The sequence below is a fragment of the Mustela nivalis genome (assembly GCF_964662115.1).
Source record: "Mustela nivalis genome assembly, chromosome: 6".
NCBI classification, from domain to species: Eukaryota; Metazoa; Chordata; class Mammalia; order Carnivora; family Mustelidae; genus Mustela; species Mustela nivalis.
In genome coordinates this window covers 124,947,843-124,963,749 of record NC_139025.1, presented here as the reverse complement: position 1 = coordinate 124,963,749, position 15,907 = coordinate 124,947,843, and the positions used below count along the sequence as shown (strand labels likewise).

Below are 15,907 nucleotides of genomic sequence, written 5' to 3'. Positions count from 1 at the left end.
GATAATGAATTTCTGTTGTTTTAAGCCACATTGTTTGTGGCAATTCATTACAGAAGCTGTGGGAAACTAACACAAAAAGTATTTCTGAATGACTTGAGCATAAAGTGCACAGGGAGTCAGGGAGATGGAGATGGATATTAGGATAGAAAGACCACAAATGGCCTCGGGAGCCACAGAAGGATGTTTAGTCTTTATTCTGAGACCCAAAGGAAACAGATAAGTGAATTTCAATAAAAGAGTAAAACAACAAGATTTATGATTATAAAGATCCTTCTAAGGCTGTTGAGCGCCTCAAAGTAGAAGTTGGATGCCCGGTAAGAAGGCTACCATGGTTTACCCGGTTAGAGATGATGGTAGCCAGAATTTTGCAACATAAGTAGGAAGGCAGATTTGTAAATGGACAGCAGACAAAATAGAACTTCCAACAGCAAGTTTGGATGGGTGATATTAAAAATAAAGACAGTTTCCTGGCTTGGGAAACTTTTGATGGTGGTGCCATCTATACTTTCTCAATCCTTCTTCATACATCTTTTCCTCCTGTCCTTTTTTCTTAGTTAGTTGCAAGACTTATTCGGCAAATATGTTTTTGAATGTTAAAAGGACCTGGAGAGACCTGGAAACCACATGGGCTTTGCATCCCAAGAACTACCTGTCTTCTGAGGCAGAAATTGTGAAAAATCACAATATAAGATCATCTCTAGTAGAGGGGCTCACAAGACTACAAGCGAGGATATGTTCAACTCTTGGTGTAGGACAGGGCTGGATAACAGAAACCAAAAAATGGAACATCTGAACAATGAAATAAAATTATCATGAAAATCATTTTTTTTAAGAGAGAAGGAGAGTGGCGGGGGGGGGGGGTAAAGGGAGGGAGGGAGGGGGGAGAGAGAGAGAGGGAGAGAGAATCTTAAGTAGGCTCCACACAGAGCATGAAGCTAGATATGGGAAGCGATCTCATGACCCTGAGATTATGACCTCAGCCAAAATCAAAAGCTGGACACTTAATTGACTGAGCCACCCAGGTGCCCCAAAAATCATCCTTAATGGTGAAAGACTGAGTGCTTTATCCCTGAGATTGGGTACAAGGCTAGGATGTCCACTCTCACAACTTCTATTCAGCCTTGTACTAGAAGTCTTAGCCAGTGCAAGAAGGCAAGAAAAAGAACTACAAGGCAAATATATTGAAAAGGAAGACATACAGCTTTCTGCATTTGCAGATGACACCATTGCCTATGTAGAAAATTTCAAGGACTATACAAAAGTACTCCTAGAATGAATAAATTTAGAACATTATTTTTAAACCAAGGTAATAGATGCTGTTTTGACTTAGGAAAATTTACGTAGTACTCCAACATATTAATATACTGTGAACTGGAAAAAAAAAAAAAAACATTTATAGTAGGATTATTGGTCACCAAAATGGAGAGGGGAAACAAATCTGCAATTGTGAGTACATGCAGATGTTCTTGTTCAGCCAATATTGACCCAGATGGCCATTTAGTATCTGTCCCCTCCAGTGCCTCATGGCTCTAGAATGCCCAACGTGACATGTGTCAACACGCAGCATGCCCTACATTCTCACATGTGGCTCACATTCTGCTTTCTCTGGTGGACTGAGAGTAGGAAATGGGTCATCTCAAATGTGCCCTCCCTCCCTTGATGTAACTGGAGCTGTTTAGAGAACAGTGAGAGGGGGCCCCCTTCCTTCATCCAGGGATGTCAGGACCTTGGCCTGTCCAGCTGAGTGGACTCTCAGGGGCCGGGAAGAGCACCCTGTTCAAGAGACTCCTGCAGGAGCACCGCAGTGTCTTCGGGTTCAGCGTGTCCCATACCACGCGAGGCCTGCGGCCTTGAGAAGAGAATGGCAGAGATTACTACTTCGTGACCAGGGCGGTGAGGCAGCAGGACATGGCCACAGGAGACTTCATCGAGCACGCTGAGTTCTCGGGGGACGTGGATGGGACTAGCAAAGCAGCTGTGCAGGCCGTTCAGGCCAGGAACGGCATCTGCGCACTGGACGTTGACCTGCAGGGCGTGCGTGACATCAGGAAGACGGACCTGTGGCCCATCTACATCTTCGTGCGGCCGCCCTCGCTGGACGTCCTGGAGCAGCGTCTGCGGCGGCGCAACACGGAGACAGAGGAGAGCCTGGCCAAGCGTCTGGCCTCCGCTTGGGTGGACATGGAGAGCAGCAAGAAACAGGGCCTGTTCGACCTGGTCATCATCAACGACAACCTGGACATGGCCTACCAGACCCTGGAGGAGGCGCTGGCGGAAGAAATCAAGAAGGTTCAGAAGACCAGTTGCTCCTGAGAAGGAAGCCCGCTGTAGACTGCCCTGGCCTCCCCTTCTCCCTCTGCAGCAGAGCTGGGCCAGTGGTCCTAATAAAGAAATGCTGGGTAAGAGTGGGAAAAAAAAACAAAAACAAAACCAAAAAAACTTGAAGTAGTCACATCCACTGCCAGGCCAGCTGTAGCCTTGGTCTCTTCCTCGGTGGCAGCCAACTGACTGACTTCAACAAGATCCAGTGTCAACAGCAAATACCCAAAATACAGGATACAAAGTCAATAGGCACAAACCTATAAGCATTCTGCATTCCAGAAATGAAACAAAATAAAGTAAAACAAAGCAACAACAAAAGGATACCATTTAAAATAAATATCCTGAGGTGACATAAGCTAATGGCAACAAATCAAGTACAGGTGTTTAAAAAGGAGAAGCTAATAATTCTCTCTTCCTTTCCCGTCCCAATCCTGTTTGTGGTTATCCATACTTTCACTATTCCCAAACCAGCCAAAAAAAAAAAAAAAACCCAAAATATTTTTAGCCCTCTCCCCCAATTTTTTACACAAATGGGATTAAATCAAAATTTCAACTTGCTTTTCTGCTCAATTAGGGTATGGTGAGTACATATAGAATTAATTTATTTCAATAGAATACTATTCTATAATGTGGCAGATTAAAGATTGTTATAAATTCTTTGCTAATCCTTTCAGTGAGTGATGAAATGCAATGTCTCTTTCCACAGCATTGGGCTAGAGTTGCTGACTTGCCTAATCAATAGATTGAGGGAAAAGTCATGCTGTTCAAAGCTCCCACTTTAGAGGCAACTGGGTGGTTCAGTCTTTAAATGTCTGCCTTCAGCTCAGGTCATGATCCCAGGGTTCTGGGATTGAGTCCCAAGTCAGGCTCCCTGCTTGGTGAGGAGATTGCTTCTCTGTCTCTAGCTCCTCTGTGTTTGTGTTCCCTCTCACTATCTCTCTCTGTTATTAAAAACAAACAAACAAACAACAACAATAATAAAAAACTTTAATAATAAAATGAGGCTTCCACTTTAATCTCTTAGAACTCCGGCACCGTGCTATAAGGAAAGCCACACAACTCTATAGAGAGACCTATGTGAAGATCTGATGTTCCCAGGCACGACCTAGGTAAGCATCCAAGTTGAAATTTTGACTAGTGACAGATGCTGACTCTCTTTCCTACACATTAAGAAAAACATTTAGTTTGGTTTTTAACAAAATCAACAGGATGAGTCATGACATTCTTTAAAATTTAATCTCTCTTTTTAGAACTCTTTGAATTGCCATCATGCTACCTCCAGTCTTTGCATGTTTTAGGAAAACTAGTGCCAGCAGCAAAGTGATACTCCGTTGGAAATGATTTTCCAGCCCACAAAGCCAAGCAGAACTTTCTTAAGAAGACAAATTAAATATGTAAAATCATTCTTCTTCTATCGTATGCACGCTCAGAAACAGATGCACGATGGGACACTGAGTCTGAGTAAGGTTACTTTAATTTTGTGTTCTATATACTTCTGTTTTCTTTCTTTTTTTTCTATAAGAAATGAATTAATGTTAACTATGTGACACCAGTTTTGATGTGTGTTTTTTCTCCTCACACCACCAAGCCAGTCTCCGACACCAGCTGGGTGCCCTATAATTCAACCCAATTCTGACACTGTCTACCTGGAGACGGATCCCACAAGGTTAAGGATTCAGTTCCACCTCAGACACCAGTTATAAGTCCAGGCTCTCACCTGGGCTATGGACTGAAAGTTCCACTGATCCCATCTCTGGGTTTGACTAATTTGCTAGGGTGGCTCACAGTACTCTGAGAAACATTTCACTTACTAGATAATGAGTTTATTACAAAAGGATACAATTCGGGAATAGCCAGTTGGAACAGATGCACAAGGCAAGGTATATGGGAAAGGGTGAGGAGCTTCCATGCCTTCTCAGTGTCAATAACTGTCCCAGAATTTTCAACCTAGAAGTTCTGGACTCTGTCCTTCTGGGTTTTTATGGAGGCTTCATTACATAGACACCATTGACTAAATTATCACCCATTGGCCATCTGTTCAACCCCAGCGCTTCCTCCCCAGAGACTGGGGTTGGGGTGGGGCTGAAAGTTCCAATCCTCTATTCATGAAGTTGGTTCCCCTGGAACCAGCCCAGTCTTGAGGTGCTTTCCAAGAGTGACCTCATTCACATAAACTCGAGTGTGGTTGCAATGGGTTTGTTATGAATAGACACATTTATCATTTTTATCACTTAGGGAAATTCCAAGGTTTTTAGGAGCTCTGTTCCTAAATCAGGGATGGAGAGAAAATTTATACTTTTTATTATAAATCCCAATGTCATATGTGTGTTGTGTAATTTTTTTTTAGAAAGGTAAAGAAGGGACTATCTATATAATGGAACTGTTATTAAGGACCCACATTAAATTGTATAATATCTACCAGTGTCTGGGGCATAGTAGATGCTCAGAAAGAACATTATTTTGTAAACTTAAAATGTTTATGGAAGTAGATCAAGTGAGGTGTGATGGGCTCTCAGAGCCCTGTGCCCTTCTTTGAATCATCAAAGATCTGGCTTGGTCTAGAGACTGTAATGAAGGCAGTCAGGGTTATAGTGGATTAAGAGACCCTTCCTGTGTTGAAGAATCCCCTAGGCTGGGTGGCTGAGGTCACCTTCATGATGGAAACATCCCCATGCACTCACTCTCTGCTAAGCAGGGATTAATTCAACTTAGTGCATGAACCAGGCATGGTCCCTATCTGTATCTCTCTCCTTTCCTGCCCCATGTCCCTGCGTCTCCTTAGCCTGGCCACCCCTGTGCCCTGCTGGGGATCTACTCCCTGCTCACCTCCTTGGTTCATTTGTTTTTAGGGGTCAGTCTTGCACTGTCTGTGGCTGCAAGTCTGAAAACACCAGTTTAGAATATTTATTTACTTTCTGGTTGAAGGGAAAGCACAGTATTGTTACTTGGTCAGAGCCTGGCTTTCAGCTATTCCCACACAGTGAGAAAAGATGGATCCTGGCCTGGCCTCTCCCTTCTGCTAAGTCCACCTGAAAGACAGGATGAGCAGGTCGCTTGAGCTCTCAAAGAAAGAATGAAAGAGGAAACCAAATGCTCCCAGAAAGGCTCAGTTCTGGTGTGCTGCCTGCCTTGGGTCTGTATGCTAGGGCATGAAGGAGTAAAAAACACCCTTGCTCAGTATCTGTGCCAAGCCAGGAACTTTCTCGGTGTTCAGGAAATTGGTTTTATCATTTCCCATATGAAGAAGCTGAGGCCCATAAGCTAAAGTCTGGCTGCCTAGTTTTCTGGCTCAGGGCTCCTTCTACCTACACAGTAAGCATCTGCTTTTGGCAGCTGCCTTTTGCTCCAGAAGTGTGCAGTTTGGAAGGACAGATGGCAAAAGCTAGACCCAAAGCCACTAAAACAATTCCTGGAGTCTGAAGTCTGCAACACCTCCAGTAAGGCTTTTTGGGCCAATATCCTTAATACCTGAGCAATTAATTCTAGAGATCCCGGTCCTCTAGTCTGGGAGGAGGGTTTAGGCCTGGGACAAAGCCTGGCACTACTTCTTCTGGCCCTTCAGTTTGGGAGACTTGAGCAGCACATGCAGACTGAAATCCGTCCTACAAGCAGTGTGTGACCCAGATCTTTAGGAGGAGAAGTCCCGGCAGGCGAACTCATTGCCAGAGCTCCATGAAGAGTTTTCTGAAACCTGGGTCCTGCCTTCTAGCTTTTGCTTGCCAGGTGTCTGGCTTTCCTGCTCTCCAAGGACTCACTGAAATCACCTGCAGAAGGCCCTTGCTGGCACTGCTAGAACTGAGCACAGAGCATAGAGATCCCCTAAGTATGGCCTTGATGCTGGGGATGGAGAGGTGCAGGGCCTGCCCCAGAGCACAACAAGCCTGGGCTTCCTGCCCTCCAACCCCGCAGGGCTGAGGAGGGCTCACACTGCTGCTTTGCAAAGAGGCAGCTGCTGGGGGCATTGCTGAAGAAGGGATGCCTGTAACAGTTTTCACTCGTCTGTCCAGGGACTAGCAACTATTTGTCAAGCACTGGTGACAGTGCTTGACAAATTAGAAGGCTGCCTGGCAGGGGGCAAACTCCTGAAGGACAACTCAGTCTCTGCTTTAGAGTCTGTATGTTACCATTTTTTTTCTATCAGAAAAGCAGAGAACTGCATGAAAATCATTCAGATCTGCTTGAAGACGTTTCCCCACTTGGCAGATTCTGGAGCTGCGATTTTCCTTTGGGCTAAATCTCTGGACCTTCAGCAAGAAAAGAAATCTCATCTGGAGAGGAAGGTCATAAGCACGCAGTTCGCTTAAATCATTGAGTTGTGGCACCACCTAGCGGCTAACGGTTCAAACTACTCCTGTTAGAGCTCCTCTCAGTCAGGGGTGGGAAGGTTGGGGATTGGGAAGGGTGGAGGCAGAGAGCTCAAGGTCAGAAGGTAGTTGGTTTCTTGCTTCCTGGGCTTTGAGACCAAGGAAAAGCGCATGCACCAAATGTCATTACAGTCCAAGGACCCATCTCTGATTCTTCCTCTGACCTACCTCACTACAGCCATTTTATTAGGTACGGGTACTGGGGGAGGGGGGAATGCAAAGTGGCGTACCCTAAGGTGATAATTGGAATATCTAGCCAAATTGCATGTGCTTTTTGCCCTTTGACTTAGTATTCTAGGAAACCATCCCCCATTCCCAAAACACTCTGGCAAAATAAAACAGAACAAACCAAAGCGAAACAAAAACAAACAAACAACAACAAAACCCCCAAATAAGGCGTGCCGCATATTTCAGAATTATGTGTTATAGCCAAGGATGCAGAATGGCTCCAAAGTCCATCACAGGACACTGATGACTTAAACTCTCGTACATCCACACAAAAGATACTGGCCAGAGTGGTTTAGGCTTTGCAGCAGTAACAAACCACACTGACTTCCAGTCCAGGGCATGACTGGTCCCTGGGCACGGCCAGCCCGGGGCTGTGGTTGAGGAGTTTTCCAACTTACATTCCTCAAAGCCAGCTTGGTGGGCTGACTTGGTGTATCCCCCCCCCAACCCCCACCGCCTTGTGTTCCCAGCATCTGTGTCTGACATGTTCCCACCATGTGCCTGGCGCGCTGTCTGACTTTGTGTACCCAACACTTAGTGCCTCGTGGTATTTGCTCAGGTCTGTATGCCCAGCAATATTTGTTTGGTTTTGTGTGTCTGGAATGTGTGCCTAGCACTCTGTGCCTGGCTTTGGGTGTCCGGCGTTGTGTGCTTAGCCTCATGCATATGCCACAATGTGTCCAGTGTGTGTGCCTGGCGTACCCGCTCAGTGTTTTGTTCCTGGCATGAGTACCAGCATTATAGGCTCTGTGTTGTGTCTATGCCTGGTATTGTCTGTCTGGTTTTGCAGGCCCAGTTTTATGGGCTTGGCGGGTGTGCCCGGAATGCTACATCCCACAGTGTGTGCCTAGAATCACATCGCATGTCTGGCATGGTGCTCCTAGGATTTGGACCCGACATTGTGTTCCGGAAGAGGGTGCCTCGTGTCATTTGCCTGTGTTCCCAGAATTCTGCTTTTGCTGGATGTTCCTGGCGTTGTGTGATGGGCGCACGACTCAGCCTGTGAGTTCAGTATTGTGTTCCCAGAGACTGGGCCTGCTCTGGTGTGTCTCCCAGTACGTGCCCAAGGTGTGTTTGCCCGAATTGTCTGCCTGGGGTTCTGTGCATGGTCATGTGCCCGACAGACTAAGTCCATTTGGTCTGCCACTGTTGTGTGCCCAACTCTGTTCCCAGACCGTGTGTCTAGTGTCGTGCACCTGGCATTTTCACCTGCTGTTGGGTACTGGCATCTGTGCGTGAAGACGTGTCCTCGCATTATCTTCCCTGCACCAGTGCTCAGTGCTGTGCACCCAGTGTGTGTTCCCGGTGTAAAGGCCTGGCATGTGCCTGGGGTTGTGTCTAGTGTGTGGGCATGGCATTGCATGCCCTGTCTTTGTTCCCAGCACGTGTGCCTGGTATCATTCTCTCAGAGCACGTGGCAGGCCGGCCTGCCCCCATGTGGATGCCTCCTATGGTGTGGCATTTCTCCATACTTCGTGTTTTGTGTTCCACAGAGTACACTTAGCATTGTGCTGTGGTGTGTGTTATTGTCACGTGTTCTTGCTGTGTGTACCTGGCACCGTGTGTCTGGTGTCGTGGGCTGGCGTCACTTCTCTGGGGTATGCGTCAGCCTCTATTCCTGGCATGAGTGTGACATGTGTCCCCAGTGTCCGTGTGTATTCCTGGTTTGTTGGCTGTCATTGTGTGCCTCGCTTTGTGTGCCCAGAGTTGTGTGCCTGGGTTGTGCTCTTAGCACTGTTTGACAGTACGTGGTTGGTATGTAGGTCTAACCCTGTGTGTCTGGCGGGAGGCCACAAGTGTGTGGTCTGTGTTTTGTGCCCAGTGTGTGTGCCTGACACATGTCCCCAGGTTTTTGGGTCTGGTGCTGTGGGCGCAGGGATGTCCACCTGCGGTGTTTTCCAAGGTGTGATCTTAGCCACTGTGGTGGCGCATGTGCCTGGTGTCGTGTGCTCAGCCTGGCATTACGTACTAGGCTGTGTGTGCCCAGCGCCCAGAAACCCCATCGTGCGGTTTGCTTCAGAAGCCCCTGACGGATGGGAGCTGCTCGCTGGCTGCGGGCACCAGTGTGGGGGAGGCGCACCCAGGGCAGGGCTCCTGACAGCTCTGTGCATCACTTTCTTCCAGCTCACCTTTCCTCTCTGCCTTCCCTTTCCCATGGGCCACAGATGGAATTCTGGTGGTTCCTTGGTGGGGGAACCCTGGTTCCCTCTCAGACCCCTCCTCATCTCATCCCAAGCCCCCTCAGGGGCACGTCTGCTGACACAGACATCAGCTTGTCGCCCTGTGGTTCCCTAGGGCAACATGTGTCCTGGTAAAAGCCCCCAGGAAAGGGTTAAGTTCGTAGACCCTGTGGGGGGCTGCAGCCCAGCTGGAACGGCAGCAAAACCTAGCGCCAAGAGGAGGGAAATGCCGGACAGCCATCAGGCACAGGGGCTAGGGAGTCCCCTCCTGCCTTAAATAAGCCCAGTGCTGAAGTCTGATCTGAGTGTGACCAGCTCCTGGTGCAGTCACTAGGTGGCAGAGTTCTCTCTGTCCAGGGAAAGGGTCTTGCGTCACCTTCCTCACAAACTGGACAGGGCACCTTTGCCTGTGGCACAGCATGGCTCTCACAGACACCTTCTGCGTGGAGATGGACATGTAAATACAAAACACATAACTCTGACCTCCATGCAAAGAGAAGGGGTAGATTTCATGAAAAGCAGAAAGAATTTTAAAATGTATTGATTAGCACAAACCCAATTGTAAAACAAGCATTTAAAAAAAAAAAAAACCATTGTTTTCTTGTGCTTTTAGACGATCAGAGAGCAAAAACAATTAACTTGGTTTATTGGATGCTTTAATTTTTTTAAATTTTTTCAATTTATTTATTTTCAGAAAAACAGTATTCATTATTTTTTCACCACACCCAGTGCTCCATGCAATCGTGCCCTCTGTAATACCCACCACCTGGTACCCCAACCTCCCACACCCCCGCCACTTCAAACCCCTCAGATTGTTTTTCAATTAAAGTGTTAAAATTAGAACTCTGTTACCCTGCTGGGGTTAGAGATGTGCAGTCTTCCCACCTCTGGGCATGGAGGGGCTCAGTGAGCTCCATCCTCTGCCACTCTTCAACTGAGAAAGTAAACCGGGGACCAGCCCTCCTGAATTTTCCAGGATGAAAGCCTGTTACAGGTGCTGTTTTCTGGGAACTCAGACCTACAGGACCCTCCACCATCCCGACTCCGCTGCCCTTCCTGTCTTTCCTAGAGGCTGTGGTATTGCCCTGTCTCGTTTTTGCTTTTCAAAGATTCCTTCGAATTCCTGATATGCTGATGTTATTTTTCTTTTTAGTGGTGTTATATACACATTTTCTTCTCATTTCTAAGGATACAGAACTGAGAAGGAGAAGGACATGTGTCACCATCATTGCCTACCTACACTCACCCTGTAAGGGCTGGTTCAGTGCCCTCTTTTCTTGGAAACCCTATACCCCCACCCCGGGCCCCAGGGACATCCCCTCTGGCCACCCTCTGGACCTCGGAGGCCAAGAAATACAAATTTTTCTCCAAGGCACTGCACTTTGATTTGGCTGTGAAAGTGTCTCCCAGAGGGCAAGGATGGAGGTTTGCATGTTTTTTGTTTTTCTGGGATAGCAGAAGTGTGTATTGAGAAAGGCGGACAGAGAAGGCTTTGCTGTCTCTGGCCAAGTGATAAGGTCTGAATGCCTGATGAAGGATTTCAGAATCTTCTCTCCAGAGAGAAGAACCAAGATAACTTCCAGGGTGAGTCCCGCAACCTCATAGGGGCAGGAAGAAGATGCAAAACCAGAGCAGACTTGGCACTTCCTGGGGAAATTGTCAGGAGAAATAAACTGGGCATCTCACCCTGGGGCTTGATTCCCGTGGCTTCGGTGAGCTTTGAAGCTGAAAGTCTGAATTGATACTGACACAGCAAAGACAGATACAAAGATGACTAAGTACAAAATGCATGTTGATTCCCATGTTCTATAGAATTTTTTGGAGAGTGAAACAGCCTAAGAATCTGAGCTGGAGAGGTATTTCTCAGAAAGCAATAGCTATTGCAGAGGGTCAAAGAAAGCATAGCTGGAGACTATGCTTTTGAGAGGTCTGGGTTTGTTATTCTGACCAAGGTTATTCCTGATGGAGCAGAAAAGGACAGGTTGAGCACGCATATCTAATGAAACTCATATTGCATTTTGCTGCTACATCCATTCTTTGTCTTACCTGGTTTAGCCTAAAGGTCCAAAGTATGCCAGGTCCCCACAGCCTCTGGGTAGACTTACTGTGCTCTTATTACCATCCCCTGTTGCCATAAACATAGGGGATGACAATTTCAGGAAACAGTTTTTACAACCCAGCAATTGCACTACTAGATATATACCCTATAGATACAAATGATTCAAAGGAGCACCTGCACCCCAGTATTTATAGCAGTGATGCCCGTAATAGCCCAACTATGGAAAGAGCTGATATGTCCATCAACAGAAGAGCTGATAAAGAAGGTATGGTGTGTGTGTGTGTGTGTGTGTATAATATGTATATATTTTACATATATGTATATACTATATACTATACATATATAAAAATATATGTGTGTGTGTATATATATATATATATATATTTTTTTTTTTTTTTTTTACTTAGTCATCAGAAAAGATGAAATCTTACCACCTACACTGATGTGCATGGAACTGGAAGGTATTATACTGAGTGAAGTAGGCCAATTAGAGAAAGACAATCATCATATGGTTTCACTCATATGAGGAATATAGGAAACATTCCAGAGGATCATAGGGGAAGGGAGGTAAAAATGGAATGGGAAGTCATCAGAGTTCCATGTCTCAGACTACCATGAAAGACTCTTAATTATGGGAAAGAAACTGAGGGTTGCTGGAAGGTAGATGGAAGGGGAATGGTGTAACTGCATGATGGACCTTAAAGAGGGCATGTGATGTGATGAGCACTGGGTGTTACATGCAACTGATGAATCGCTGAACTCTACATCTGAGACTAATGATGCTCTATATGTTGACTAATTGAATTTCAACTAAAAAAAGACAAAAAAAAAGTTTTTATGTTTGCATTTAAAAGTCATTTGATGTTTGGGGTCCCTGGGTGGCTCAGTTGGTTAAATGTCTGACTCTTTAGTTTCAGCTCATGTTGTGCTCTCAGGGTCATGGGATTGAGCCTCAGGTTGGGCTCCATGCTTAGAGAAGAGTCTGTTTGAAGATTCCCTCCATCTTCCCCTTCCCCAAGTCTCTCTCTCTCTGTGTCAAATAAATAAATAAGTCTTTAAAAAATAGAAGTTGTTTGGGATGCCTGGGTGGCTCAGCTGGTTAAGCAGCTGCCTTCGGCTCAGGTCATGCTCCCATCCTGGGATCGAGTCCCACATCGGGGTCCTTGCTCAGCAGGGAGCCTGCTTCTCTCTCTGCCTCTGCCTGCCATTCTGTCTGCCTGTGCTCGCTCTCTCCCCCTCTCTCTCTCTGATAAATAAATAAAAAAATCTTAAAAAAAAATAGAAGTTGTTTGATTTTTGAACTTGTAGGTCAGGCTCTGAAATTGTGTATTCTTTTTTTTTTTTAATTTTTTATTTTTTATAAACATATATTTTTATCCCCAGGGGTACAGGTCTGTGAATCACCAGGTTTACACACTTCACAGCACTCACCAAAGCACATACCCACAGATGCTGGCGAGGATGCGGAGAAAGGGGAACCCTCCTACACTGTTGGTGGGAATGCAAGCTGGTGCAGCCACTCTGGAAAACAGCATGGAGGTTCCTCAAAGTGTTGAAAATAGAACTGCCCTATGACCTAGCAATTGCACTATTGGGTATTTACCCTAAAGATACAAACGTAGTGATCCAAAGGGGCACGTGCACCCGAATGTTTATAGCAGCAATGTCCACAATAGCCAAACTATGGAAAGAACCTAGATGTCCATCAACAGATGAATGGATCAAGAAGATGTGGTATATATACACAATGGAATACTATGCAGCCATCAATTGAAATTGTGTATTCTAAAACAAGATGAATAAAAGATGGTTGGATGGAGAGGCGAAGAGTGACAACCAGTCTATGATAAGACTGCTGCAGCCAGCCTTCCAGTGCCCACAACTATCTGTATTGAGACTCAGCATGTGTGAGGACAGGGACATTCAGTACTGTGACCTGTATTTATGGTGACACATCTGAGGAATGGGAACTTCAGTCTTGTGATCTCTGCAGGCATACGTCACAGAGATTGTGGGTTTGGATCCAGACCAATGCAATAAAGCAAATATCACAATAAAGTGAGTGAAATGAATTTTTTAGTTTCCCAGTGCATACAAAAGTTATGTTTACACTATGTTGTAGTCTATTATGTGAGCAGTAGTATTATGTCTAAAAAACGATGTATGTATCTAGATTTTAAAAATACTTAATTCTTAAAAAGTGTTAGCCATCATTTGAGCTTCCAGAGAATTGCAATATTTTTTGTCTTCTTCCCAGCAAGTTATAATATTTTTATTGTATTATGTTAGTCACCATACAATACATCATTAGTTTTTTTAATTTTATTTTTCATTGTTCCAAGATTCATTGTTTATGCACCACACCCAGTGTTCCATGCAATATGTGCACTCCTTAATACCCACCACCAGGCTCACCCATCTTCCCACTCCTATTACCTCTAAAACCCTCACTTTGTTTCTCAGGGTCCACAGTTTCTCATGTTTTGTCTCCTCCTCTTATTTCCCCCAACTCAATTTTCCTTTCCTTCTTTTTTTTTAATATATATATATATATATAATTTATTATTTATATTATTATATATATTATTTATAACAGTATTCATTATTTTTGCACCACACCCAGTGCTCCATGCAATCCATGCCCTCTATAATACCCACCACCTGGTACCTCGACCTCCCACCCTCCCGCCACTTCAAACCCCTCAGATTGTTTTCAGAGTCCATAGTCTCTCATGGTTCACCTCCCCTTCCAATTTCTCCCAACTCCCTTCTCCTCTCTAACTCCCCATGTCCTCCATGCTATTTGTTATGCTCCACAAATAAGTGAAACCATATGATAATTGACTCTCTCTGCTTGACTTACTTCGCTCAGCATAATCTCTTCCAGTCCCGTCCATGTTGCTACAAAAGTTGGGTATTCATCCTTTCTGATGGAGGCATAATACTCCATAGTGTATATGGACCACATCTTCCTTATCCATTCATCTTTTGAAGGGCATCTTGGTTCTTTCCACAGTGTGGCGACCATGGCCATTGCTGCTATAAACATTGGGGTACAAATGGCCCTTCTTTTCACGACATCTGTATCTTTGGGGTAAATACTCAGGGTCATAGGGAAGCTCTATTTTTAATTTCTTGAGGAATCTCCACACTGTTCTACAAAGAGGCTGCACTAACTTGCATTCCCACCAACAGTGGAAGAGGGTTCCCCTTTCTCCACATCCTCTCCAGCACATGTTGTTTCCTGTCTTGCTAATTTTGGCCATTCTAACTGGTGTAAGGTGATATCTCAATGTGGTTTTAATTTGAATCTCCCTGATGGCTAGTGATGATGAACATTTTTTCATGTGTCTGATAGCCATTTGTATGTCTTCATGGAAGAAGTGTCTGTTCATATCTTCTGCCCATTTTTTGATATGATTGTCTGTTTTGTGTGTGTTGAGTTTGAGGCCTTCTTTATAGATCCTGGATATCAACCTTTTGTCTGTACTGTCATTTGCAAATATCTTCTCCCATTCCGTGGGTTGCCTCTTTGTTTTCTTGACTACTTCCTTTGCTGTGCAGAAGCTTTTGATCTTGATGAAGTCCCAAAAATTTATTTTCGCTTTGTTTCCTTTGCCTTTGGAGACATATCTTGAAAGAAGTTGCTGTAGCTGATATTGAAGAGATTACTGCCTATGTTCTCCTGTAGGATTCTGATGGATTCCTGTCTCACGTTGAGGTCTTTTATCCATTTTGAGTTTATCTTTGTATACAGTGTAAGAGAATGGTCGAGTTTTATTTTTCTACATATAGCTGCCCAGTTTTCCCAGCACCATTTATTGAAGAGACTGTCTTCTTTCCACTGTATATGTTTTCCTGTTTTGTCGAAGATTATTTGCCCATAGGGTTGAGGGTCCATATCTGGGCTCTCTACTCTGTTCCACTGGTCTATGTGTCTGTTTTTATGCCAGTACCATGCTGTCTTGGTGATCACAGCTTTGTAGTAAAGCTTGAAATCAGGTAGCATGATGCCCCCAGTTTTATTTTTGTTTTTCAACATTTCCTTAGTGATTTGGGGTCTCTTCTGGTTCCATACAAATTTCTGGATTATTTGCTCCAGCTATTTGAAGAATACCGGTGGAATTTTGATCGGAATGGCATTAAAAGTATAGATTGCTCTAGGCAGTATAGACATTTTAACAATGTTTATTCTTCCGATCCAAGAGCATGGAATGGTCTTCCATCTATTTGTGTCTTCTTCAATTTCTTTCATGAGTGTTCTGTAGTTTCTCGAGTACAGATCCTTTACCTCTTTGGTTAGGTTTATTCCCAGGTATCTTATGGTTCTTGGTGCTATAGTAAATGGAACAGATTCTCTAATTTCCCTTTCTGTATTTTCATTGTTAGTGTATAAGAAAACCACTGATTTCTGTACATTGACTTTGAAGCCTGCCACGTTGCTGAATTGCTGTATGAGTTCAAGTAGTTTGGGGGTGGAGTCTTTTGGGTTTTACATATAAAGAATCATGTCATCTGCAAAGAGAGAGAGTTTGACTTCTTCATTGCCAATTTGGATACCTTTTATTTCTCTTTGTTGTCTGATTGCTATTGCTAGGACTTGAACTAGAGTGGTGATAGTGGGCATCCTTGTCTTGTTCCTGATCTCAACAGGAAGGCTGCAAGCTTTTTCCCATTGAGGATATTATTTGTTGTGTTTTTTTGCTGGTGGAAGGTCTTTCCTTGATGTTGATGGCTGTGGACCGATCTGAGTG

General features: G+C 44.7%; 1 pseudogene across 1 annotated transcript; it reads left to right on the top strand.

Annotated features, from left to right (window-relative positions):
- The first annotated feature begins 1,688 nt into the window (after nucleotides 1-1,688).
- On the top strand, nucleotides 1,689-2,319 carry LOC309867979 (guanylate kinase pseudogene; annotated as a pseudogene). Its single transcript has one exon. The product of its transcript is annotated as a guanylate kinase pseudogene (transcript).
- Nucleotides 2,320-15,907: the final 13,588 nt, after the last annotated feature.